The 27,023-nt window shown below is 44.3% G+C and overlaps 1 protein-coding gene across 1 annotated transcript in view; it reads left to right on the forward strand.

Annotated features, from left to right (window-relative positions):
• Baalc (BAALC binder of MAP3K1 and KLF4) overlaps nucleotides 1-27,023 on the forward strand; it is a 72,498-nt gene that overhangs the window by 28,859 nt on the left and 16,616 nt on the right. The window lies entirely within an intron of this gene.

Raw genomic sequence — 27,023 nt, forward strand, 5'->3', positions numbered from 1 at the left:
AATATTAAAATACAAAGGTGATTCATAAGCATTTGGATCTTGAAAGAGCCCTGAAGATGTTGCCAACCACTTCTCTAGACTCATGAAGGAAGGGACCTGGGCTAGATAAGCCCAGGCAGTGCTCCATGATGATGAACTCTTGTGGGAGAGCTCCATATATGTAGTGTGTGAGAGGCTGTGTGAAGCTCTGCCGTGCTAAGCCTGGTCATCAAGCATAATGAGCTGAATGGTACAGATGCCCATCTGTGCTTGGACTCTTGCAGGGGATTTCTCAGCAACTCATCTCTTCAAATACCACGGATAATCCTTAAATATGGAAGATAATAATCTCATTACCTACTGAGGGAGTTGATAGAATGATTAGACCCCCATGGGAAGATATTTCTAATGTGGTTTTTCTTAGTAGAAATAGATGGTAAGATAGTTTTCAGGATGCATTCCACTGAGGATAATAGAAGCTCAGATCAAAATTGAACTAAACTATAGGGAAGTTTAGCCTCACATCATGACAGTGCCCAGGCTGGGTGAGTTGGGGTTGAGCTCATTTCTACCTACCCACCCTCAGTCAACAGCAAGTTTGGGCATCATGGTCTCACATAGCAACATGCAGGGTAAGAGGAGGGCTTGATTCTCACAAGCATTCTCTAGCAGATCAGCAGATCAGCAGATCAGAAAGCACAACATCCTTTCATGTAGACCTCCCAGTGGGCTTCTAAGACCCAATTCTTTCTAAATTATTGACAAGGGAATAGAGATGGTGCCAGCACCAGTGGTGAAGAAATTGCAGGTTAGCAGCACCCAGGTGACAAAGTTTAAGCTACATTAAAGCCAAGTGTGGCTTTACTCAAATTCCTACCCTGAGAACACTGAGTTCAAGACCTTTGAATTTATCAATCAGTAAAATTAAAGAAGAAAATATATTTCATACACGTAGTTACACAGAGGAGATCATTTCTAATTCAGCTTAGCAAGTGTTTATGGAGGGACTATTACATAACAAGGACTGTTTTGGGAACCGTGGAATAATGACAAAATAAAAGTCCCTGTTTTCATGTTAACTTCTAAGTATAGGGCAATGGAAAACTACATGGTTGTGTTATAATCCAGTGCTATGATGAAACTAAATACAGCCGAGGACATGAGAGGCATGCATGGAGAGCAAGTCTTTCTGAAAGAGCTGAGGAAGTGCAGCCACCCTCCTAAGAAAGGAGGTGGCCCACCCCCTCACTCCCAAAGTGCTGTACTGTCTCATTTTTCCCATGTGCCACTGGGGGAAATCATCTCTGCAATCCTGCCATTTGGAAATGTTTCCCTGTGTTTCTCTGGTTCCATAGAGTTTGAGATGGGAGGGGCCTGTGAGAAAGGATCAGACTGGGGCTGTTCCTACACCACAGATCTGAAAAAGTCTTATCTTACCTAAGTGTGGTGGTTCCAATGAGACTGGCCTATATAGGCTCATAAATTTGAACTCTTGATTCGTAATTGGTAGAACCTTTTGAAAGGGATCAGGAGGTATAGCCGTATTGAGGTGTGTCAGCGGGGCTTTGAGGTATAGCCGTATTGAGGTGTGTCAGTGGGGCTTTGAGGATCAAAGGATCATGAATTCCTTCCAATGCCAAGTCTGTTCATCAAGTCTCATGAGCTGGATGGTGCAGATGCTCTTCCGTGCTTCCATTCATTCCTGCTTCTGTGCATCTGTGCTTGGATCTTTGCATCTCAGCAACTCATCCCTTCAAACACCGTGGTCTGCAAGGACTCAGGTTTTAACCTGTTTTCATAGCCTTTCCCCAATTCCATTCAAACCCCGTGAATTAATACTGTCGAGTCCAGAGGAATAAATAGGTTAGAAAGTCAACTCTCAAGAAGGAGAAATGACCAGGCTCTCCAAATCAAGAACTTTAAATTGGAAAACATTATTTTAAAAAATCAATGTGCTAATACAGAAATCTGAGAAAGGACACAATGACCAGCAACAATCCTTGGATATGGAAGATAGTAATAGAAAGGAAAAAATCCTATTACCTATTGGGGAGCTGATAGAGTGGTTAGAAGCTCTCTGCCTCCTGCTTGTGGATCCAGATGTAAGCTCTCAGTCACTGCTCCAGCTCCATGCCTGCCAATATGCTCCCACACTCATGGCATCATGGACTCCAATTCTCTGCAACCATGAGCCCAGAATTCAGTGTTCTTTTTTATAAGTTGCCTTGGTCATGGTGTTTGTCATGACAATAGACACCAAGGCTAATCAATATTTCCAACGGAGAACTTTGGAGAATAAAAACAAGTGGAACCCAAGGAAGAAGAAAATAATTTGAAAACCTGGGAAGGGGCCCAGGACAATCATGTAAGGACAATCAGATATGTCAGACCTTAGCCGAGCCTATCTGTCCAAGGAGGCCTGCACTGTGTGGACACTCAGGCTTCAAGTGCAGCCACCGTGGAATTGCTAACAATGGTTAGTTCTTTTTCAACACAAAGGCTGGAATAACTCACAATCTTTATTCCGTGTCTTCCCATTAACCACAGCACAGAATGAGTGAAATTGGTCTGACGCATGGAAGTCATGGTTGTATCCCGGGGGATCAAAGTTGCTGAGTACCAAAAGCACTCAGTGAATTATTGTGCAGTCCTTAAAGGCAGGGTGGAAAGACTTCCATGTTGTGAACTGTAGTAAATTCCTGTTGCTGCTGTAATATTGATCACAAGCTTATCTTTCTGGGTAGTAAATCCGAAGCCTGATGTGACCTCATTGGGTGAACCAACAAGCAGCTGCAAACAGCCACTGCATGGGGTGTCTTTCTCCATAGGCTTTGCAGAGCCCCAACCCACTCCCCTAGTTTCTTGTCCTCAACCTTAGACTGATTTGTGGTCCACACAAGGATCCTCTCATTCACAGTACATAGGCTCATTGTAACCACGCAGGACAAGATGGGCAGGGAGCAAAACTCATCTCAAATTCCAGGTGTTTCTGCAACAACCATCAGCCTAATGCCTTATTCAATGTTTGGTTTTTCGGACTGCTTAATGAAGCTCCCTATCTGCCCTCTAAATAATGCAAATCTATTTAACTGGACCCAACCTAGAGATGGCTCAACCTCCAGGTTGTGAGCTAGTCATTGCATCAAGCTTTCTTCTGGTTTTAAGGATATGAGCATCCCAGGGCAATGCTGGTCCCAGTTGTTGGGAGAGGTATCCATGGCAGCTACCACTCTGCCTATTATGTCACACCATCAGAGCTGTGGTCAGAATAAGAATGGCTGTGGGAAAGAGCTCTGACATCAACAGAACTACAGTCAGTATCTGTAATCAGTTACCAAGTTTCATCCCTGAGAGTCCACTCCTGACTTACAACTGCTGCCTACAGGACTCAGCCTGTGTGCTCTCAACACCTTTCCCCTCTGCTATGCAGGCCTGTGGGTTTCAAAATGTTTGTTACTGTGTGAGGGGACAAAGGGACAAAACCTGTAAGAAGCTACCTTCTGGATTAGAATCCCCTGCTTGGCTTATAACCTGTACCATCTAGGGAGTCCAGTACCATCTAGTCCAGTGAGGTTCTGGATCCCTTTATGGAAGGCAAGAAGTGAAGCACCTAGCATAAGCTGGACCTGTGTCAGCCCTGTCTCTAAGCTGTTCTCACTGCTGTTTTGTGAGTGAGGACCAGGTGTCTCTGATTTATCAGATGGGGACATTAAGACTTAAAGACATAACTTACCTAAGATTAATTAATGACCCAACTCTGGTAAAGGAATTAAGGAATTAAGCTTCGTTTTGATGCCAAAGAAATTCTCTTTACACTATATAGCACCTTAGACCCCAACATAATAGGTCAATCAGAATGTGCGAATAAATGGATCTGGTTCCTTTAGAAAAATTCCCAAGGTTGGGCTGTCAAGATGGGTCAGCTACAAAGGTGTTTGCTGCCAAGACCAGAGTTCCATCCCCAAGACCTAAAAGGTGAAGTAGAGAACTGACCCCTGCAAATTGTCCTCTGACCTACATGTACCAGCCCCCCAACGCCCCCCCCCCCCCCCCGCACAAATAATTGTAATTTTAAAAGTTAAAAAATCCCCCAGGTCCTTACTTCTTGTCAGCAAGCTCTACTCTGCTGCCCATGGGTATTGTTTCCTCTCTGCTTTAATGTTCCCATCTGATAAATCTGGGTGTTCAGCCACCCAGAGCACACAGGGCTAAGTCGAGGCCTCTTCTTCAGGAGATAATCTTGCAGCCTCCTCAGAGATTCTTGATCCAATTTTCCCAACTAACACCTCCTTGCTCTCTGTCAGCCTGAGTCTCTTTACTCACACACTGCACAGTCCCCGAAGAGACACATTGGGTTGAGACAGTCATTTCTGGAATTTACTCTCTGAGACTGTAAGTAAACGTGTTTGCGATTGCTAGAACGGCAGCAGGCAATCCTGAGCCAGGCTGTTTGCTTCCCTTCCAAGCTTATGGAATTTTCCAGGTTTCATTTTAACATCCTCGGGTGTCACTGGTGCAGAGGTTATTTGAAAAACAATGAGAATGTTTTGATCTGGGGAGATGGCTCAGTGAATAAAGTATTTGAAGCCCAGGCATGAAGGTCAGAGTTCAGACCAGTATTCCCAGAGGCAGAGTGGATACTGGTGAGGTGTGGTGGTCTGCCTATAATTCTAGCCTTGAGAAGCAAAGACCGGAGATCTCCAGAGCAACCTGGCTAGTGAGACTGACTATGTTAGCTAGCTCTGGGTTTGATTGAGAGACCCTGCTACAGTGAAAAGCAATTGAGGAAGGTTCCTAACATCAACCTCTGGCTTTAGGGACCTGTGCACATACACACACACACACACACATAGGCATACATTGGCAGATATGCACACTGCACACACAAGCACATGAGAAAGAAAGGAAAAGCAAAGTGAGCATCTCACTGTCCCCCTCACCCTTCTCTGCCTTCTTAGGACTCCCATCCTTTGGTGAAGACCTCTGGGTGCTAGTCTGTTACTCGGGTTGGTTTACCTTTAAACAGAACCCTTTCTCCTTCATTCATGGCTTCACCTCACTCTTCCCGCACACATCCAGACACTGATGTCTCTTTTGAATACATTTGCTTTTTTCTCCAGTTTGATTGACACTTTCAGTAGAAAAAGAAGTCCCCTCCCACTTGATGCCACAGCCACAAACGCCATGCTGCAGCAGCTCTGAGCTATAGTGGTTTTGCCTGCGGAGGGCATTTGCTACTGTTAGGAGACATTTTGGGTTGTCAGAACCGGAGTGTGTGGGTGATGATGCTATTGCAAATGGTAGGCAGAGGCCCGGTGATGCTAACTAACTCCCTCAACACTGCCCTGTCCCCAAACACCAACAGTGAAGACCTTCAGATGCACACGGGGTGCCCAGGCACCCAGAGCACACAGGGCTAAGTCATAAAATGGGACAGGAGACCTCTCTTCCTTTGGTTTTCTGTGGCAATCTAAACCAGGCCCCTCTGTTTTATTGACATTCTCCTTCACTCCACGGAATCAGGTTGAGCACAGGAGGCAGACAGGAGGACAATGACTGGATTGCCTTTAATTGCCCCTCCCACCCCCCCACTCCCCCATCCCCCCACCCCTGCTCCTGACCTGGGGCTTCCCGGGTGATGCTCACTAACTGGCTCTTTTTCCTTTTCTGGGTGAGTTATTTAGGGCAGCTGCTTAGTCTGTGATGCAAACAGACTGCAGGCATCCACAAGTCTGTCCCAGCATGCGAGACTGCAGGGCAGATTCCAGCTTTTGTACAAGCAAGACAGACTCTTCTGAGGTGATGTCCAAGTGGTGGGGACTTGCGTGGGAATTTGCAGGGCCATGCTTGTGATTTATGATGCACGATAGTTAGGACTCCTGGTGGCATAAATACGTACCATCAGTACCCAGAAAACAGAATAAAACTCTGCAAAATAGGGGGCTTCCTGTCAGGGTGTGTGTGTGTGGGGGGGATACCCAGGGTCAACCTCACCTACTTAGAGAAGAGGATGGGAGATGGGGGATGGGGGTGGGAGAAGGATTGTGGGAGGGGTGACCCAGAGGGGGCAGTGAGAAGGATGTAAAATGAGTAAGTAAAAAAACATAAGTTAATTAAATTTTTAAAAATGGGGACTTCCTTAGCTCAAGGAACAGGACAGCAGCAGGGGGTTGTGTGTGTCTAAATTGGCTTAGAAACAGGCTGGATTCAAGGCTCACATGACAACACAAACCTATGCTACCCTCTCTATTTCTCAAGCCCCTACTTCAGCATCAACTACACCCTACAGAAGTTTTCCCCCCCACACCGTGCCCAGATTCTTACTTCGGTGCACTGTATCTCCCAGATTCATGTCCCACAGGGACACATAGGCCCTTTTCTGGTAGTTCCTACGGAAGTTAGGGTTACCAACTAAGAACCAGTGATGGCCTCAAGCAAATTACATCTGCCATGAGAATGCAGAGGTGATTGGCTTTGCTCTTGGTCACATGCTCTACTTCAGCCCATGTGATCTGAAAGCAGGTGGAGTTACTGAGGAATGGCGTTGGTGTATTAACAAACAAGCCTACTGTGCGTGCCTCAGAATTGTAGGTTTCATAGACTGTTGAGTTTGGGGTGGGTCAGGCAGGGAAGTTAACGAGTGTCCTTTCAGACTGAGAAAGGCTATGTGTTGGGGGTACAGGGTGTGTTAGAGAAAGGAGAGTTGGCAAGAAATACACGTTTTGTCTGTCTGTCTGTCTGTCTGTTTGAGACAAGATTCTTACTTAGTCCGGGTTAACCTTGAACTTGCTATGTAGCAGAGTGAATTTACACTTGAATTTTCCAAATAATTCCCCCCCCCCATTCCAAATGGAATTTTTTTCAATATATCCTCCAAACATTTTTTTTTTAAAGTAGAGGGCTCTGGTCTTATGCAACAGGGCAACATGACATGAAGAAGAAAACTGTGCTGTGGGAAGATTCATTCTTCTTTCAAGGGTAGGATGTGCGAGCGAGCGACGGAAGGAGACTGAAGCGTGCCAGCAGGAGCTACTGCAGTCATTAGAGACTAGCTGGGTGAAGTGGACCCTTCAGGTGGGAATGTAAGCAGAGAACCAGAATAGATCCGAGGAAGACCACATGGAAGAGTGAAGGAGAGAGGAAGCTTGCATGCCCTTGAGATCAGAGGCTAGCAAGCTGGTGGCATGCTCCCCAGAAAGGGCAGTCAAGGAAAACCATCAAAAGGTCATGGGTGTGACTAGTTCACTGAGTCTCAAGTACACAGAAGAACCCTAGAGGAAAAGGCAGGCTGCAGCTGGTTCTGCCGGCTGTCAATGTGCATCCAGATCCCCGCCCCTGTCTTTTTGCACAAATATCTCTTAAATGCATCTTGCTCCACCCCACCTCTTAAACTGTTTGAACCAAAGTCCTCACTGTCTCCGCTATTCCAACTGTCAAAATTTCCTTCTTCCAGTCTTTTCTTAAATCTAGCATCCTTTTTGTGTTTGATGTCTTCTCTAGTTTTAATATAACTGTATTCTCTTGATTGTTAATTTAGTGTTTATATGAACAATATAAAGCATGACACTGTATTAAAAGGAAGTCAAGGACAGAGCATCCTCTAACTTGAGTGTTGAATATTGTTCTCTTCACTCTGAGACTTAAGTACAAGCATGAGTTAACATCTTTTCTGACTTCTATTTCCAACTCTCCCACTGGATGTATTTAGGGGTGATGATGGTACTTCGTGTCTCCATGATCCAGCAAAGCCTGGTGAAAGTCCGGGGTGAATATGACTTGTGCAATTACTAGCTGAGATGAAGGGACAGGTGCAGAGAACTGAGGGTCACACTTAAGACCACGGTGAAGACAGATGTGGGTTCTGAGAGAAGAACAAGATTATTAGGGTGCAGCCAACAAGATGGTTATCAGGTAAAGCTGCCTTTCTCCAAGCTTGATGACCTGAGTTCGATCCTTGGTACCCATGTAGTACAGGAAGAGAGCTGACTCTCCCAAGATGTTCTTTGCCCGCCACACAACATGTTGTGGTGCATGTACCACAAAACAAATAATTTAAAATAAGTAGCAAATGAAAAATGAAATTCTTAGGGTGCCAATCTATTTCTCAGCAACGGATAGGCTACCTTTGCTCATTTGGGGAACAGAAATTCCAGGCTATGGATTGGAAGTATAGGACCTGAATGATCCAGACCCAGGGCTGCATTAAGGTCCAGCATGACCTTGGCTCCTGGAGCCACCCATTAGGACTGCCTCCTTCCTGATCTCTTGGCGGTCACTCTGGCCCAGTTATTGTAAGTGGAGAACTTTAAGAACTATGCACAGTCCATTTGTTGGTGATACTGCTCTGTAGGAAGCCTTGGGGCAGGCTGGCATCCCCCGCCTTCACTTCCTAGTGTTCTAGTTTGCTTTCTGTTGCTGTGAAAAACATCATGACCAAAAGCAACTTGGAGAGGAAAGGGTTTGTTTCAGCTCAAAAATTACAGTCTGTCATTGACAGAAACCAGGACAGGCACTTACAGGCAGGAAGTGAAGCAGAAATCATGGAGGCACGCTGTTTCCTGGCTTGCTTCCAGGCAAACATTCCATAATTTTCCTTATACAGCCCAGGCTCATCTGTCTAGGTCTGTCACAGGCCCATCTGTCTAGGTCTGTCACAGGCCCATCTGTCTAGGTCTGTCATAGGCCCATCTGTGTAGGTCTGTCACAGGCCCATCTGTCTAGGTCTGTCACAGGCCCATCTGTCTGTCACAGGCCCATCTGTCTAGGTCTGTCACAGGCCCATCTGTCTAGTTCTGTTACAGGCCCATCTGTGTAGGTCTGTCACAGGCCCATCTGTCTAGGTCTGTCACAGGCCCATCTGTCTGTCACAGGCCCATCTGTGTAGGTCTGTCACAGGCCCATCTGTGTAGGTCTGTCACAGGCCCATCTGTGTAGGTCTGTCACAGGCCCATCTGTGTAGGTCTGTCACAGGCCCATCTGTGTAGGTCTGTCACAGGCCCATCTGTCTAGGTCTGTCACAGGCCCATCTGTGTAGGTCTGTCACAGGCCCATCTGTGTAAGTCTGTTACTGCCCACAGTGGGCTGAACCCTCCCACACCAATCAGCAATAGAGAAAATGGCCCATAGACATGTGCACGCCAATCTAATAAAGGCAGTTTGTCAATTGAGGTTCTCTCTTCCAAGTGACTGGGTTGTGTCAGGTTGACAACTGAAACTGGCATCTTGGCTCCATTATAACACAAGAGCAAAGCCTCTGTTTCAAAATGGAGTCTGTGCATGTAAGGTGAACTCAGCTCACATGAGTAGCTACTGACTTCATGCGTGACAATGTCCCTTGCATTGGAAAAGACAAGCATTTCCCTTCCCCTTTCCTCTCCTTTCTTTTTAAATATCACACTTAGATGAGGGGTTTTGTTTGTTTTTATTCTTGTTTTTCTTTGCTTTTTTAAGACAAGGTCTACCTGCATAATACTGACTGGTCTGGACACCAAGAGTTTGGCTTCTGTGTTTCCTTGGCTGGTCTTGTGTATTGACAGTTTCTCTGAAATTCGCCTCTTTGCAGCGCACCTTGCAGACCCGAGGTCTCCCAAACTCACACACCATGTTTTGCCCTGGACCCTATTTCTTGATCCTTAGAACAGAGCCTGGCCCTCCAGAGAGGCTCAGAACCTCATGATCTCCCCCCCATGTTGATTTTTCTCTGGCACTGTTTAGTTTCCTTCAGCATGACAAAGATCCAGGAACTAGCCAAGCCTCAAATTATCTGTCCTCCAGAAGCTGGGGGCTCTATTTCTATCCCTGCCACATGAGTCACATTGCTGCCTTCTGCTCACCAGGAGAGCTTGGGCCCTGGCAGAGCAGCAATCTGTCTGCCAACCCCATCTCCCACTTCTTTTGTTTAACCTCTAACCTCCTGGTTGCACTGGTCCCTTGGGGCCTCTTAAGCTCTGGGTCTAAGTCCCTTCGGAGGTGGAGGTGGCTACCCCCTCCTTCCCCCTCCCCTCCACCAGATGAGAGGTGGAGCGGTTTGCTTGGCAAAGCTGATTGTTGGTGATATTCTCTTGTCCCCACCCCAGTTCTCCCATCCACTCTGCATGTTCCCTCAGCTCTCAAGAAAAGATCTGAAATCAAACATTTGTAAGTTGGCTTGTGCCTGGAGGTGGGAAGGTATGGAGTTAATCGTGACTGTGCGCCAGCTCATCTGCTCTCTTTGATCACCAATCTTTGATGTAGATATCATGATTCTCCTTTTATATGTGAGGAAGTTGAGGCTTAGTGATGTTAAGTAGTCGGGCAATGACTAAGACAGTAGATGGAACAAGATGTCTTGGGAGCTACACATTTAGATTTTGAGTCTTTGCTGGCTGACTATCATTGGGCAAGAGCTTGGGCTTTTCTGGCTTGTAACATGCAGCCAGTAGTGCCTTCTCCACTGGAGAGCATGCCTCCCAGCACCCAGTGAGTCTACAGCCAACAGCACTCACTGCATAAGCAGGAACCTAAGCCTTAAACTCAGATTCTTTGGGTCCCTAGAAGAACCAAACAGAAATTCAGAGATACAGGCAAAGGGACTCAAGTGTTGGTCTTACCCCCAAGAAAAATGTCACAAAGGTACATGTTTACTTGTATGTGTGTGAAGGATTATGGAGGCCGGAGGTCAGCCCTGAATGCCTGTTTCAATCATCCTCCATCTTAGTTTTTGAAACAGAATCTCTCGTTGAACTTCGAGTTTAATGACTTTGCTAGACTGGCCCGCAGGCAGTCCCCAGGCATCCTCCTTTCTTTGCGTTTACAGTGCTGGGTCACAGGCCTGTGCTACTACACTTAGCTCCTCCCTCTCCATGGGTATCGAGACTTGAGTTCAGATCCTCGGTTTACATGACAAGCACTTTACCAACTGTGCCTTCTCTCAAGACCAAAGAATTTTCTTTTGTTGCGCAACAAAATCTCATTAAAATCCCCTGACTCTCAGGGTTTCACTAACCAGGCTGAGATTTGCCCTGAGCATCCTTTAGTCTCCCAGTCTTTCCCACACTCTTCTGCTCTTCCATTCCTCCTCCTCCTAAAACCAACTGAATATGTCTTTTCTTTGATTTCCTTTCCATGAGTTACCCAGGTTTTTCAACCCAGAAGCAAATGTGTGTTCGTTCTAGTAAGCAAACATCTTGTCCCTTTAAAGGATGGAGGGGGTTGAAGAGGGGTTGTTCGTACATGTAAATATCTTTTGTTTGATCTCTGGCACAGAAGAATGACTTGACAGGATCATGTTCATCTCTCCCTTGAACTCCAAAACTAGTTCTAAGAGGGGCACAAGAGCCCTCTGCCTTTAAAAGACACAGAGAGGCAGAGAGGCAGATTCACAGTTCTGGAGGCCAAATCTAGGATCAAGATTGGCCACTGGAGGCCTGCTCTGGAGGGAAGAGGCCCTCTAGATGACTTCACAGGGCAGAAGGAACAGAAAGGCAAAGTGAAGTTGAACACTATATCTTCACCCCGTGGGAGAAGGAAACGGCCTTGTGTGGGGTGGAACCCTCATGGCCACCACTCTCTCGGAGTCCCCATATCTTAACACCACAGCGGGGATGAAGTTTCCACCTGACTTTTGGACAAACCATAGCACCTGTATAAGCCATTTCTGTCATTAGAGAAAAGGAAAGATTGTTTGGGAGGTTTGGTCTCCAGAACTGGGAGAATTTCTGTTCTTTATAAACTTCCTAGTCTCTTGCCTTTCGTTATAACAACACAAGCCAAGACCAGGCAACGGTATCTTTCACATTATCATTGGCACTAGGGATCAAAAAAAAAACTTCTAACCTTTCAACTGGACCGGATGCTTAAAGGTCAGGCTCTCTCCATCTAACCTAAGGGCACCTCTATCCAACACCCCTGTCCATCACAGACACAGGCTGTGGTGAGGCCCTGATGATGCTCACCTGCTCTGCTCTCTAGCCTTAATGTCAGTAGGTGTCCGGTTCCCTGCAAGCCTCATGGACAGTGGGGGAACTAGCCAGGAAGAGGGTGAGGTAAAGGATGGAGCAGCTCAGCACTGCTTCAGCAGGTGCTGGGTCAAAAGCTTCCAGGGTCTGACCAAGGAGTTTATTTTTCTAACACATTTAAGCACAGTGAAACTTTGGAACAAAGGTTTCCACGTATCAATTATGCAAAGTACCTGGGACTTCTTTCCTAAGAATGTGTTCTAGTCACTGAGAGACCAGGTTCAGGTTTATGGCCTAAATGATACTCAGGACTAAGGGGATTCAGAAAGGTGGGCTCTATAGAACAGCAAAAGGTGTTTAGGTTGTCAGACAGAGTCAACTCTCACCTTCCTGGTAAAAAGGTATCAGTTGTTTTCTTCCTTTGAAGAAAAGGAGGCCTTCCTGTTTAACAACTCTGGATTTTCTAGAGTTTTCTGTGAGCTGTGTCCTTCAAGTAAGACTTAGGATGTCTTTATTAAACTGCAGTGAGGCCTTGGAGACCTGCTGTCACCACAGAGCTCTGACAGTCATGAGATCATGTCCTATGGACACAAGCACAAGCTGGGGCTTCAGGAGGGATCTAGAAAAGCCTGGCATTACTGTACCTAGTCTACACTCAAATGCCAGCCTTCATGGGAGCCACTGGGGAGCCATAGCAAGCAAGCTGCAGAGATGGTGATAGCAGGGCTCCACCTTGTCCAGGTCAACCGTCTATGAGAGCTTTCCCAGTACCTGACAGAGACCAGCAGAGGATTCAGAGCAGCCCTCATAGTTCACGTTTGTACCCCAGTCCTTTGCAATTGGGGCTGTTTGGTAAATCAAGAAAAAAAAACTCTGTCACCTAACAGCATCTACTTTCTACAGTAACGTTTCCACTCTAGCATTCTGATCACAGGCCAGGACTCCTTCAAACATTTCCTGGGTATATATGTCTCACACACACCAGGCATATGTACACAAGACAGGCACTGTCTTCGTTCTTTCTGGATAGCAAGTCAGGCAGGCATGAGAGGAATCATTAACAGTTATACCAATCCAAAGAGGAAAGGGAATGCTGTGGAAGGAAGTGGGGAGCCAGACCTGCCCAGGAAAACCTTGAAGAAGCCAGACTTAAGCAGAGATGGAGAGGCTGTGGGGAGGGCATTTGAGTAAAAGAGTCAGTAAGGGCTGTGGGTGGCTTCAGCTGTTCCATGAGCCTAGAGCAGAGAGGACTGGAAAGCAGGGACTGAATCCACCAGGCCAGAAAAAGGTACAAGAGCCCACAAAGAGCTTTGTAGGTATGCTGGCTATGGGATCTATACCCAAAGGTATTGAGGAGCTGGGGAAGGGCTGGGCTGGGGCGACTGACAGCTCTCAATGATCGTTCTGACTGCCCAGTAGAGAGTGGATCCAGAGCCATTTTTCTTCTTTTCTTAGCTTAGCAGCCTCTCCTGATACCCTTGGGAGGGTTAACATATGTCCGCAGCACCCAGCTGGCTGAGCTACCTTGGAACCATTTCCTACTTCAGAGCAGGAAGTCGGAGTCCTGCTTGGAGTGGAGATTTATCAGGGTCACCTGGCTGCACTCTTGGCCTAAGGCTGTGGGGTATGACAATAAGCCTGGCAGAGGCTTCCTGAAATTATGTTTAATTTGCCATCATAAGCCAGGAGGCTGATTTCATAGGCCTAAGGAGGAGAAAATAAAGCAAGGTAGTTTTATTAAACTGTCCTCACTGGGCAGTGTGACTTATTTGATTGTGAAAGCAAGCTACTTGCATGCAAAAGATCTATTCTGCTCTAGAAGACTAAGACATTTGAGCTGTGGCTATGTTTACTTTTATATGTATACATGTATGTCTGAGCATTAATATGTGCACCACATGTTTGCAGGAACACACACTAGTAGCTAGAATAGGCCATTCGATCCCCTGGAACTGGACTTACAGGTATTGGTGAGTTGCCATGTGGGTGCTGGGAACAGAGCCTTGTCCTCAGCAAAAGCAGTGAGTACCATTATTCACCACTCCCACCCGAGGCCATTATCTTTAAAGTAACAAACAAAATCCATTTATATATCGGTGACATAGTGAATCTCATCATTGCCTAACCCTGGGGAAAGAGGTTTTTTTTTTTTCATTTACTTAAGAGTCATTTTTATTTCATAACTGAAAAGATGTATAAATGTTTTTTATTAACTATTTCATTTATTTACATCTCAAATATTGCCCCCTCCCAGTCCTCCCTTGCAGAGTTCTTCCCCCATCCCCCTCCTCTTTGCCTCTGATAGTGCCCCCCCCCCCCCCATTACCCTTCCCTGGGACATCAAGTCTCTGCAAAATTAGATACATCCTCTCCCACTGAGGTTGGACAAGGCAGTCCTCTGCTACATATTTGCCCAGGACCTTAGACCAGCTCAAGTATGCTCTTTGGTTGGTGGTTCAGTCTCTGGGAGCTCCCAGGGGTCCAGGTTAGTTGACATTGTTGGTTTTCCTAAAATGTAGAAATGTTATAATGACCACCTCAACAATTCTGTGATTCTGGTCCCATTTGCTATCCAAAAAGAAGGAGGCAGAGGCAGGCAGATCTCTGTGAGTTTGAGGCCAGCCTGGTCTACAGAGTGAATTCCAGAACAGCCAAGGTTACACAGAGAAACCCTGTCTCAAAACACAAAACAAAAGAAAGATGTTGGCATTTTCCAGGTAGCAGCTCTGCACCCAATCTCACAGAACCCAGAGGAAGTGGGGCTCCCAGGAACTCTAACCTGGGCAGTATCTCAGGTAAAGAGACAGCAACACCCGTCCCAAACAGGGAGTAACTGGGACCCACTGGGACCCAGGAATTCACTCCTGGCCTGGAGCACTGGTTCCTTCTGGTCTGGGACTGAGCACCGAGCAGATCTTGGGCCTCAGCTCTAACCCCAGTAGCAACACCCACCCCATACAGTTCTGACACAACCAAGATAATAGGAAAGACAGGCTCCAGTCAGAGACAGGGCAGGTAGCACTAAGGAGATCCAGATGGTGAAAGGCAAGCACAAGAACATAAGCATCAGCAACCCAGGGTACCTGGCATCATCAGAACCTAGTTCTCCCATACTAAAAAGCCCTGAATTCCCCATATCACCAGGAAAGCAAGATTCAGATTTAAAATCACTTCAAATGATGATGATAGAGGACTTTAAGAAGGACATAAATAACACTCTCAAAGAATTTGAGAACACAGATAGAAGCCCCTAAAGAGGAAACACAAAAAATCCCTTAAAGAATTACAAGAGAACATAACCAAACCGTTGAAGGAATTAAACAAAATCATCCAGGACATAAAATGGAAGTAGAAACAATAAAGAAATCATAAAGGGAGACTACCCTGGAGATAGAAAACCTAGAAAAAAATCAGGAGTCATAGATGCAAGCATCACCAACAGAATACAAGAGATAGAAGAGAGAATCTTAGGTGCAGAAGATACCATAGAAAATATTGACACAACTGTCAAAGAAAATGCAAAATGCAAAAAGTTCTTAACACAAAACATCCAGGAAATCCAGGACACAATGAGAAGAACAAACCTAAGGATAATAGGTATAGAGAACAGTGAAGATTCCCAACATAAAGGGCCAATCAATATCTTCAACAAAATTATAGAAGAAAACTTCCCTAATCTAAAGAATGAGATGCCCATAAACATACAAGAAGCCTATAGAACAACAAATAGACTAGACCAGAAAAGAAATACCTCCCATCACATCATAATCAAAACAACCAATGCACAAAACAAAGAAAGAATATTAAATGCAGTAAGGGAGAAAGGCCAAGTAACATATAAAAGCAGACCTATCAGAATTACACCAGACTTCTCACTAGATAATATAAAAGTGAGAAGATCCTGGACAGATGTCATACAGACCCTAAGAGAACACAAATGCCAGCCTAGGCTACTATACCCAGCAAAACTCTCAATTACCATAAATGGAGAAACCAAGATATTCCATGACAAAACCAAATTTATACAATATCTTTCCACAAACCCAGCACCACAAAGGATAATAGAGGGAAAGCTCCAATATAATGAGGGAAATTATACCCTAGAAAGAGCAAGAAAGTAATCCTCTTTCAACAAATCCAAAAGAAGATAGCCATACAAACAATTGCACCACTAATAACAAAAATAACAGGAAGCAACAATCACTGTTCCTTAATATCTCTTAACATCAATGGACTCAATTTCCCAGTAAAAAGACACAGGCTAATGGACTGGATACATAAACAGGACCCAGCATTTTGCTGCATACAGGAAACTCACCTCAGTGGCAAAGACAGACACTACCTTAGAGTAAAAGGCTGGAAAACAATTTTTCAAGCAAATGGTCCTAAGAAACAAGCTGGAATAGCCATTCTAAAACCTCCAGCCTGAGAACACAAACAGAGGGACTCATGGCTCCACCTGTATAGGTAATTGAGGGTAGTCTTCCATCAGTGGAAGTGGAGGGCCTTGGTGCCTGAAAGTTTAGATTCCCTAGTGTTGGGGAATTCAAGAGCAGGGAGGCGGGAATGAGAGGATGGTGGGAGCACACCTTCACAGTAATAGGAGGAGGGGGGATGGGATAAGGGGTTTTGGGGGGTGGAATAGGGAGAGGAGATAATATTGAAGGGTGAATAAATAAAATATCCAATTGAAAAAAAAAACAGATAATGGGTCTGGCAATTGTAGTTGAGCAGTCAAGACTTTTTGTCAATAATTTATTATGGGGATTTTGTATAATCATCAAGGTCAAGGTATTGTGGAAGAGGCCCCTGGAACTTTAAAAAGATTAGTGAGACATACTGTTGCTGAGACAAAGAATGATGCCAAATTGTGAGCTTGTTGAATGACCTGACAAGGGTGACTGGGGAGTTGTATTGGACATATGTTCCTGACACATCTTTGCTTGACTATATTCCAGATGGGACAACCTGCCTTGCCTCAAGGTTTTAGACCTTGTGGGATAGAAAATTGAAAAGAGAAATTTTCTCTTGTATTCTTCTAAAAGGTGTCCAGCTATTAAGACTCAATCATGTACTGGTCTAGAAACCAATCCAATATGGGAAATAACAGTCTACTTTTGGAAGACTGGATCTGGACTTTGTCAGAGACATATTTGGAAGCTAGCTGTAGCTCGATATGATGTTAGGAGCAAGAGACAATGTTGGGACAGGATCTGGATTTCAAACAAGAGTTAGTGCATGTTTTAAGTCTCTTTTAGTTGTCAAGCTAAAATTGGTTTTGTCTCTTCTACAGCATTTATTGTAAGTTGCATTGACTGTATAATTTCCAATTATGTTTGTGTGTTGAAACCTGGCATGTCAGTTATGGGGTTCTATCAACCAGCTTTTGTCTCACTGCCCTGAGTATTAAAACAAACCTTGATTCTCTAAAAAGAGCAGCATACAGGAAGAAGTGAGTTAGGTTTTAAGCAGAAGAAAGAGGGTAGCAGGCTTGATTATTGCTGGTATAACAGCTTTAATTCTATTAATTGCTAGCACCACTGCTTCTGCAATAGCATTGACACAAGGAGTTATGACAACTATTTTTGTTAACCATCTAGCAAAAAAATGTTACTAATGTATTGAGTATACAAAAGGATTTATATAGGTATCTGGAACAACAAATTAGGAGGTTCAGGGTTCAAGAGTTAGGAGCCACCCCAAGTGTCATGACAAATATGATTGGAGTAGTGTTACTTTCGAAATTCACAATGATTGTCATTATAATTAGAAAAAAGTTTAAAGACGCCTGTAGGATATTTGGCATAATCCTAACACCTCTCTGGGTGTGTTCAATTTGCATAGTGAGATTATGAATTTAAAGAAGGATGCTCTGTTGACCCTTGATACTATAGATAATGCCAATAAAATTATCCATGGCCTGAATTCAGTATTTCCATTTTGGACAAACCTCAGGAATGGCATATATAGCTTGATCAGGCTAGCTATTTTTGTTCTGGGTATACTTTTATTCCTGCCCATCATGTTAAAGCTTATCTTTAATAACATCCACATGTTGGCAGCCAAAGTACATGGCTTAAACCTGAAAATGGACCCCCAGACAGAGTTATTAAATTAACAGGCTGGCAAGCCAAGGACAGGTAAGATTCTGCCCAGAGCCTTACCAACCTAAGACAGAAATGCATTGCCTTTGATAATGCATATTTCATGATGGGTAAGGAAGGCATTCCTGTCAGAATGACCTAAGATAGGCTCAGTCTTGTTAATGAAATAAAAAAGGGGGGGAGGTGGAAAGCCTTTGGGGCTGTTTGGCAAGAAGCTGACATGAGCCAAGGACAAGGAAAGGGGCTGCTTAGTAGGAATATGACATTGGCCAAGGATAAGGAAGTGGGCTTTAAGCAGGAATCTGACATTAGACTAGAACAAACAAGTAATTTCAGGTAGGAATCTAAATCGTAGGCTACAACAAAGAAGTAATCTCAGACAGAAGTCTAAATATTAGGCCATTACAAAGAAGTAATTTCAGACAGGAATCTAAATTTTAGACTAGAACATGGAAGTAGGCTTCAGACAAGAAAATGACCTTGGGCTAGGAGAGGGAAGTAGGCTCAGATACTTTGGTCATCCTGATAAGCCTTTAGAAACAGTGATCACGAGAGTGATCACGTAACTGGGTTTAATGCCTTTGTTTTTCTCTGACTATTTATGTTTGTTGTCTTGCTTGTTCCTTGACTGTTTGCATCTATTGTATTGCTAGACCCTCAACCTAGAAATGACCTTAATACATGCATGTAATCAAAATGGTATAAAAGCATAAAGGAAGAGGGGGTATAAGATAGGGGGCTCTAGGGAGGGGAAATGGAGAAGGGGGATGACATCTGTACTTTAAATAAATAAAATATCCAATAAAACACTATTTAATATGTAGAAAAAAAACAAAAAAACAAAAGAAAGATGTTATATGGAATCCCACAGAGCAGGCAAAAGAATTCATCTAGTAAGTAGTAATTCAAATGACAGCCATGTTGGTTGATTCACTGTAGCAGCATAGAGAATGTCCTCAGCAGGCCTCTGTGCTGAGGTCTCTGAAGGAGAAGCCAGGGCGGGAACCGCTGATTCATAGTGCTGTGCTCCATATGCTGGAATAGATCGAGCTCTGGGTGCCACGAAGGCACTCGTTTAACTCCCACCGAGAGGACTCAAGAGCTTGCTAGCGCGCACCCCTTTAGCAACAGGACTGACAGGTTTCCTAACCTTTGCCAATCTGATTGATAAGAAATGATATCCTTGCTTTTGTAAATTTCAAAACTATTTTTCAGTGTTGGTGAATCGTAAATTCCCAATTAAACTGCAGAACACGTAAAGGGTTGAGGTGGGTGTTTCACAGACTCGGGGAAGCACAGTGTGAAACACACAGCAGGTGTCTAATGCACGCACCAGAGGTTTTAGTCCTTTGGGTGATTTTAAATTTTCAAAACTTAAAACAATTCACCTGATCAAAGCTTCTTACTTTTTATTGATCTATATATCTATCTCTATCTATCTATATATCTATATATCTGTATATTAGATTCAATAAAGAAAAACCATGCAATTTCTAATATCTGTCTCAGAGAACGATTTATTAACAACTTTAGAATCCAGTTATTCTAAGTTCAGAAAACGTCAAGAAATAAAAGCACAACCAGGAAATCGGCTATCACTTTCTTAAAGGACTAGCCACTCCTAAAACAGTTGAACCAAGAGATGAAAGGAAACAAAGTACAAAGTGCCTTTGTCTATCTTGGCTGCTAAAATAAAGCCCCCTATAGCAGGGGGCTTATGAATAGAAAGTTTCTGTTTCCAGGCCTAGAGGGTGAGAAGGCCCAGGTGGAGGCACTGGACTCCGTATCTGGACAGGTAAAGAGACAAAGGTAACCTAGCTCCCTCATCCAGCAGAATCAGGTGCTTGAGACCTCAGCCGAGGAAAGACCAACTCTGCTGGAGTAAGGCAGTCCAAAGATGAAAAGTGTGATTCTCAGGGCTGCTGGCACTTTTCAGCCCTGGCACTTGCTAGTCACCCTAAGAGTTACCCTAACTCAACGGAAGAGTCACGCTAAGAGAGGATTCATGGTAAGAGTGCTGCTTGGGATTGTACCACTAAGTAATCTCCCCGACTGTGGTGGTGGTGGGGGCCCTGGAACATAAGAAAATGGGGTCCAAAGAAAGCTTTACAGAAGAGGAAAAGACATATGGGTGCAGGATGCATTGCCCTTTAAGAGCCTCATCCCCTCTTCTTAGACATCATTTTGAATTGCCAGACTTTCTTGGACACTCCAGCCACCAAATAATTACAGACATTAATTTTATTATAGCTTAGCTATAATTATAGCTAGCTCCCAGCTTAGCTCACCTAACTTAATTTACCCGACTTCTCTAGTCCTTGTCTGCCACGTGGGCCTTTATTTATCCACAACCGACTTCCTCCATGTCCACTGGTGAATCTTCCCTCACCCAAGTATTCTTGTAGAGACCATTTCTCAGCCAGGAAGTCCCGCCTTCCTTTTCCTGTCAAGCTATTGGCCGTCAGCTCTTTATTAAGCCAATCAGTAGGTGAGGGAGGAAGAGTGTTTCCAAAATATGATGCAATGCTGAATAGAAATACCAAAGTCCGGCCGATTGTCTTCAGGTGCAGAATTAACAGTTGAATAACGCAAAGCTAAGCTTCACACAGTGCACTCCAACAATTATATCAACAGTCTACCCAATCATCTACTTTCCCAACAAAATTCAATCTTTGCTACCCACTTCTCTGTATCTTCTCTGGTGTGGAATCGAGGGACCAGGTAGACCTGGGAAGCAGGAAGGAAAAAGGATGGGAAAGGAGTTAGCTGAGAGTTTGTGACACCAGTAAAGCATAGAACTGGATGTAAATGGCTCCTACATAGTACCTGGCATGCAGGAGATGCCAAGTAAATGCTCTGAAAGCCATTGGATGGTAGAAGGTGGAATAATAGAAGAAACAAGTTATGTAATCTGAGGAAGAAGTGAGGGTGGAGGGAGTGAGTAGAGAGTTGATGAAAAGAGCAGAGTGTACACACACTGAAAACAGACAGGAGACAGGCAGACTATCTAGTAATAGTTATCCTGGTAGGTTGTAGGTAACTTTCACTTTCTTATCACTGTAGTCCAGTTTCCTACATAAAACACCTATTTTAGAAAAGTTTTAAAATTTATTCTTGTCTTATATATTACATCCCAACTGTTGTTTCTCCCCACCCCCCTCAACCCTGCCCACCCATGGCTTCTCCATTTTTCTTTCCAATAAGGGCAGGCATCCCAGGAATATCAAACACATATCAAGTTGTAATAAGAACAGGCACCTCCCCTTATATTGAGGCTGGATGAAGCAACACAGTAGGAGGAACAGGGTCCCCAAAGCAGACAGAAGAGTCAGAGACAACCACTGCTCCCACTGTTAGAAGTCATACACGAAAACCAAGTTACACAACTGTAATATATGCAGAAGGCCTAGGTCAGGCTTTCTGATTGTCAGTCTCTGTGAGCACCCAGGAGCCCTGGTTAGTTGATTCCATGGCTTTTCTTGTGGTGTCTTTGACCCCTCCAGCTTAGCTTCTACAGAATCTTTCCTCCCCCTCTTACACAGGATTCCTCAGCGTTTAGCTTTGGGTCTCTGCGTCTGCTCCTGTCAGTTGCTGGATGAAGGCTCTCTGATGACGATTATGTCAGGCTCCTGTCTACAAGTATTGCAAACTATCATTGGAAATTATTTCATCACCTTTTCCCTCCTGGTTATGTTTGGTTCTATCATTGTCGTAGGTCTCTGGGCTCTCCCTCTCTGGTTCCTGGACCTCCAGGTAATGGGGTGGGCTCCCTCTTGTGGCGTGGCTGGATCAAACTGGATCAGTCATTGGTTGGCCACTCCCACAGTTTCTGTGCTACCTTTACCCCAGCACATATTGCAGAAAGGACAAATAGATTGAAGGTTTTGTGCCTGGGTTGGTGTCCCAATCCCTCCCCTGGAAGTCTTGACTAGAGGGAGAGAGTACTGAGAGAGACAACTGCAATTGAGGGGGCATTTAGGGAGTTAGGTAGAAACCTAGTGCAGAGAAAAAACCGGGAGTCTACGAGAGTGACCCTAGCTAAGACTCCTAGTGCTGGAGGATATGGCGCCTAAACTGGCCAACTCCCGCAACTAGAAACGTCATTTATATATGTAAATACAATGTACGTGAGTACACTGTTGCTGTCTTCAGACACACCAGAGGGTGGCATCAGATCTCATTACAGATGGTGCTGAACCACCCCATGTGGTTGCTGGGAATTGAACTCATCAGGACCCCTGGAAGAGCCATCAGTGCTCTTACCGCCAATTCATCTCTCCAGCCCCCGAAAGAGCTATTTTTTTTTTAAAGTAAGGTAAATAAACATTATTTTATAAGAGGAACTGTAAACTGTTATGGGCTGAAGTGAGTCTTAAGATTCATGAACTGGGGGCTACTACTGTTGTGGTATTTCTAACAAAATAGCACAAAAGGTATGCCTGTTAAGTTTTTAAGAGAACTATTCAAGGGAAAGGAAAGGGGGCCAAGAAGTGTTTGGGAGGAGTACAGGGTGCCAGAGAGGTCATAGTAATACTACCTGCCTCAGAAACAGCAAGCTATGGTGGAGGGTACTGAATTTTATTATAGCCCAAAGTAATTACCACGGAGACCTGGTGAGCACAGCCTCAGCTCTGCAGACATGAAGCTTCCAATAGAGAGCCACTACCGTAGGTCAGGGAGGGAAGGAAGTGTGTGGAGAGAAGATACAGGACCCAGGGAGCACACAGGAAGAGTAAAGCTTTCTCTTAGGGCTGCCCCTCAGCTCCCTAGCCTCCTGGTGTCCGTGCAGGGCAGTGGTTCTCAGCCTTCCTAGTGCTGCGGCCCTTTAATACAGCTCTTCATGTTGTGATGACCCCCAAGCAGAAAATTATTTTTGTTATGACTTTATAACTAAGTTTGCTACTGTTATGGATGGTAACTATGTTTCCTGGGGGATCCCTATGACGGGGGTCATTCAACCCCCAAAGGGGTCATGACCCACATGTTGAGAACCACTGCTTTAGGGTTTAGACTTCAGATGCTTGCTTGTGATTGCTGTTCTTAGTTCCAGCCTTAGCTCTGCAGGTGTCCCCCCTGCCTGTGTGAGGACTTTGGGGAGCTGTTTCCTCAGTGGCTCAAGGCAGAAGTGATGGGCTGGTGATGACGCCTGCGAACAGAGGTTCCAGGCACTCTGATCAGGACCCATGTCCTTAGGGATTGTACAGTGCAGGAGTCAGCCCCAGCTGTAGCTCTTCATGTCTCAATGTGCTCTTCCTTTTTCTTCAGTCAATGGAATATTCTGAAGTATGTTGCTCACAGTTTTTTTTTCTTTTGATACTCTCTTTCTTTAGCTATAATTGACATATCATGCTGTTGATCTATCAAAGACAATCAAATGATTTCAGCTCTCAGTTGTATAGCCATCCGCACCACTAATTTTAGAACATTTCATTACCTGGAGGAAAAATAGCATACCTATTAAGAGTAATTTTTCGTCTCATCTCACACTCAAGCTTAGCTGGTGTACAGCATATATCAGTTCTTCGCTGATGCATGTTAATTCACCCACCAGCTGGTGGGATGTTTGGTCCATTTCTGCTTTTCAGTTATTAGGAATCACTAATAACTGCCAAAACACTGTGCGAGTTATTTGTCTCATTGCTGAGATGATATACCTACCTGAGAGAAGAAAGGAGGGATTTATTTTGTGTTGTAAAAACTATTTAATCTCCTTCTGGGGTTTCTAGCCGGCCTTTGACAATTCAGTTCCCAGGTAAAAGACATACAACCTTTATATGTATATTAAACCTTTAATGCAGTAGAGCTGGGCACACATCTACCCTCTAAGCTATTAGAATCTACTTCCCCATCAACAACCCTGAATCGTAATCGGCCATGTTATCTGGGCTGCTCTTAAATCCAGTTGGCCAGCTCTCATGGCCATGTTTTTATGACTCACTCACCCCATGGTGTCTTCTCCTCCCTTTTCTCTCTCCTCCTCGTTGTTGTGGTCTCTGCTACAGCCCCGAGCCCATGAATGAAAATTCTACCTCTCTCTCTTCTGTCCAGCTATTGGCTGTCAGTATCTTTATTCAAGCAGTGGTTTTTAATTAAGGAACAAGGTACAGGCATATTCTCTCCTCCCTGGGGGCAACCAGGCCTTGTGGGCCAGTATTTAGCATTACAATACATAGCAAAAGATCAACCCTCAACAATTTTGGGATGCAGTTCAAAGAAGCAAGAGGCACAGAAGTAAGAACCCAGAACAACTAGACACACTACGTCTGCACTCAGGAGGCGGAGCCATAAATGTGTGTGTGGCTTAACGTCTCCTTTTTAATCAGTTCAAGATCCTAGTCCATGAATGGTTCAACCTACATCATGGTGGGGTTTCCTTCTTTTTCTGAGCTAATCTAGATAACACCTCGAAGGGCAAGCCCAGAGATTTGTTCCCACAGGGATTCTAAATCCCATTAAATTGGCAGTCAAGATTAACCTTTATAAACACATGTTTGTGTGGTTCATTGTCCTCAGAGTGTAGGTGGAAGTGGCCGCGCTGGGCCGTGGAGACTCTGTGTCTACCTCTTTGAGAGCCTGACGGAGGGAAAGAGTGTGAGCACCCCCAGGCAGTGTTGTAGAAGCGTCCCAAGTCTCTACATTTCCAACATGTTTTTCCTTTTTAAAGTCACACTCATCTTGGTAACTCCTTGTGGTTTCTGATATTCTTGGCCATCTGCACATCTTCTTTGTGTCTACGCCTATTTAGATCCTTTGCCCACACTTTAATTGAATCATTTATCTTTTTTCATTCAGTTGCAAAAGTTCTTTTTATCAGGGATGTAATTTTCAAGTCTTCTCCTAGCCTATGGATTGTCTTTTCTTCATGGTCTCTACATTTGATGACGTCCAACTATGGATTTTGCTGGTTCTGTATGTGCTTTTGGGTCATTTCTAAGGAACTATTGCTTAACTTGATATCATAAATATGTGCCATTTATGTTTTAAAGAACTATTTAGCAGTTTTAGCTTTTACACTTAGATCTTTGGTTTCTTGTGATTTAACTTTTGTGTAGGTTGTGAGGTAGAAGATGCACACAGATCTCTAACACATTTGTTGAGAAATTATTTTTCCTTCTTGGAATATTTTGGCATCTTTGTCTAAAATCAACTGTCCATGAATGCAAGGGTTACTCAATATATTGTTAGTATATTTAATGATAGTAGTGTAAACGGTCACATATCATATCACATATCATACATCACATGAGATCTGTAGTTATTCATCAGACTAAAGAAACACTAGTCAGACACCATCCTATTCTGGTTCATTTTGAAAATTAGAAAACAAACTCTCAGTAAGTGGTTGAGTGGTAATAATTTAATTTATACCTTAATTCAGACAAAATTACCATTGAGCATGTGTTCTGGATCTGAGCCTAGACAGAACTCGATGAGCCAGGGTTCCCTCTGATGTAACATCAGAGATTCTTCTCAAACATATTACCAATGTCTTACACTTTGATTTTCTGTCATTGAGGGAAAATACTTGCAGCCCTTTCTTCGTGACTTTGGGTAGACTTTCCGATCACCTTCAGCCAGGTGCTGGGGTTAAGGAGCAAACTTGTTCTGCTTGCGGCTGCCAGCTACCATTTTAAGGTTCTGTATTCTGCCCTCCTACTCAGCCTCATTTCTAAAATAGCCAGAAACTTTGGCAAGAAGCCACTGGTCGCAGTTTATCAGGCAGCAGCGGTCTGTTTCCCAGCTTTTGGCAAAGTCAGTAATTTCGTTTGTCTCTGGGATGGAAATTTTGTGGAGGATGTTCAAAAAGAGGTACTCTAGGGGCACACAAATTTTAAGGAGCTGGCGAATTTACCTTAGTTTATTATGTCTCTCCAGAATTCACTGTGAGACAAATAAAGACGAGCATTTTGCCTGTAACGCTCAGAATAAGCAAGAGCCGGCATCTGTTAGATGGAGATCCTGTATCTACGTCTGAGATCATAATAGAATGAGCCTTTCCAGTCTCTAAAGTCCTCTGCCTCAGAATCTAGGGGGACTGTCAGAAATCCGTGTTCCCGAGTCTCTACTGAATCAGAAATCTGGGCAAATGGATGTCAGGATTTGCATTTTAAGACACCTTTAGTGGGTCTCCTACACACCAAGATTGAGGGCTGCCTACTTGGGATTTTTACAAAGAGGAAGCACTTGCTTGCATCCCAAGCATCAGAAAAGCACAGATCTAGAATTAGACTTCAATTTCTATTCCTTTAAAATAAGTGCAAGTCTCCTACCCTGAGGCTGGGGTAGGGAGAGAGTGGTTAAGCGACAGATAAACAGATGGGACCCAGCATCTAGCACAGGAACCACTTCAATTATTGAAAATGAATAATGATTCCTAGTTCACAGGGCTACTGTGAGGATTAAAGGGACAACACACACAAAGGCTCTAACGGTGTCTGACACAGACAGTGTGCACATTATTTATGGCCCAGCACCAGCTGTCTCTTCCTCATGCTCCTCTCTTTAGCCATGTTGGTTACATTCTTAACTTATGACTCCCACAATCAGCTAAGTGCTTACTGAGTAGCCTGGCCTATAAGCTGAGTTCTGATAGCAAGCTAAAAAAAATGAGGCCAGCCAGGGACCAGTGCCAGATGTAATCTTTTCAGAGTGGTCAAGAGGATACCCCAAAAGGTCCGCCACAAACCCAGTGTTTCTGTTGTGTGAATTTAATTTATATTTCTTAGTTCTAAAACATAGCAAAGTATGAAAATATAGAAAAGGACAAAGTAAAATGCAGTTTCCTCCATTATCCAGAAGTATAGTCCATGCAAAAAAACTGGCTGGTCACTTTCAGCAAAGCAGGTGCAATCATATGGAGGGATGAACCTGCTGAGCTCAGAAGGGGCATGGCTTGGATTCAAAGCTCAGTGGGCACCATCTTGACATTCTTAGTCATTTTATCTTTAAATTTGAGTCAGACAAGTGAAATTCAAGGCCCCAAGTGGCCGGCTAGCTTAGGCTG

The sequence above is a fragment of the Arvicanthis niloticus genome, chromosome 13 (genome assembly GCF_011762505.2).
Source record: "Arvicanthis niloticus isolate mArvNil1 chromosome 13, mArvNil1.pat.X, whole genome shotgun sequence".
Taxonomy (NCBI): Eukaryota; Metazoa; Chordata; class Mammalia; order Rodentia; family Muridae; genus Arvicanthis; species Arvicanthis niloticus.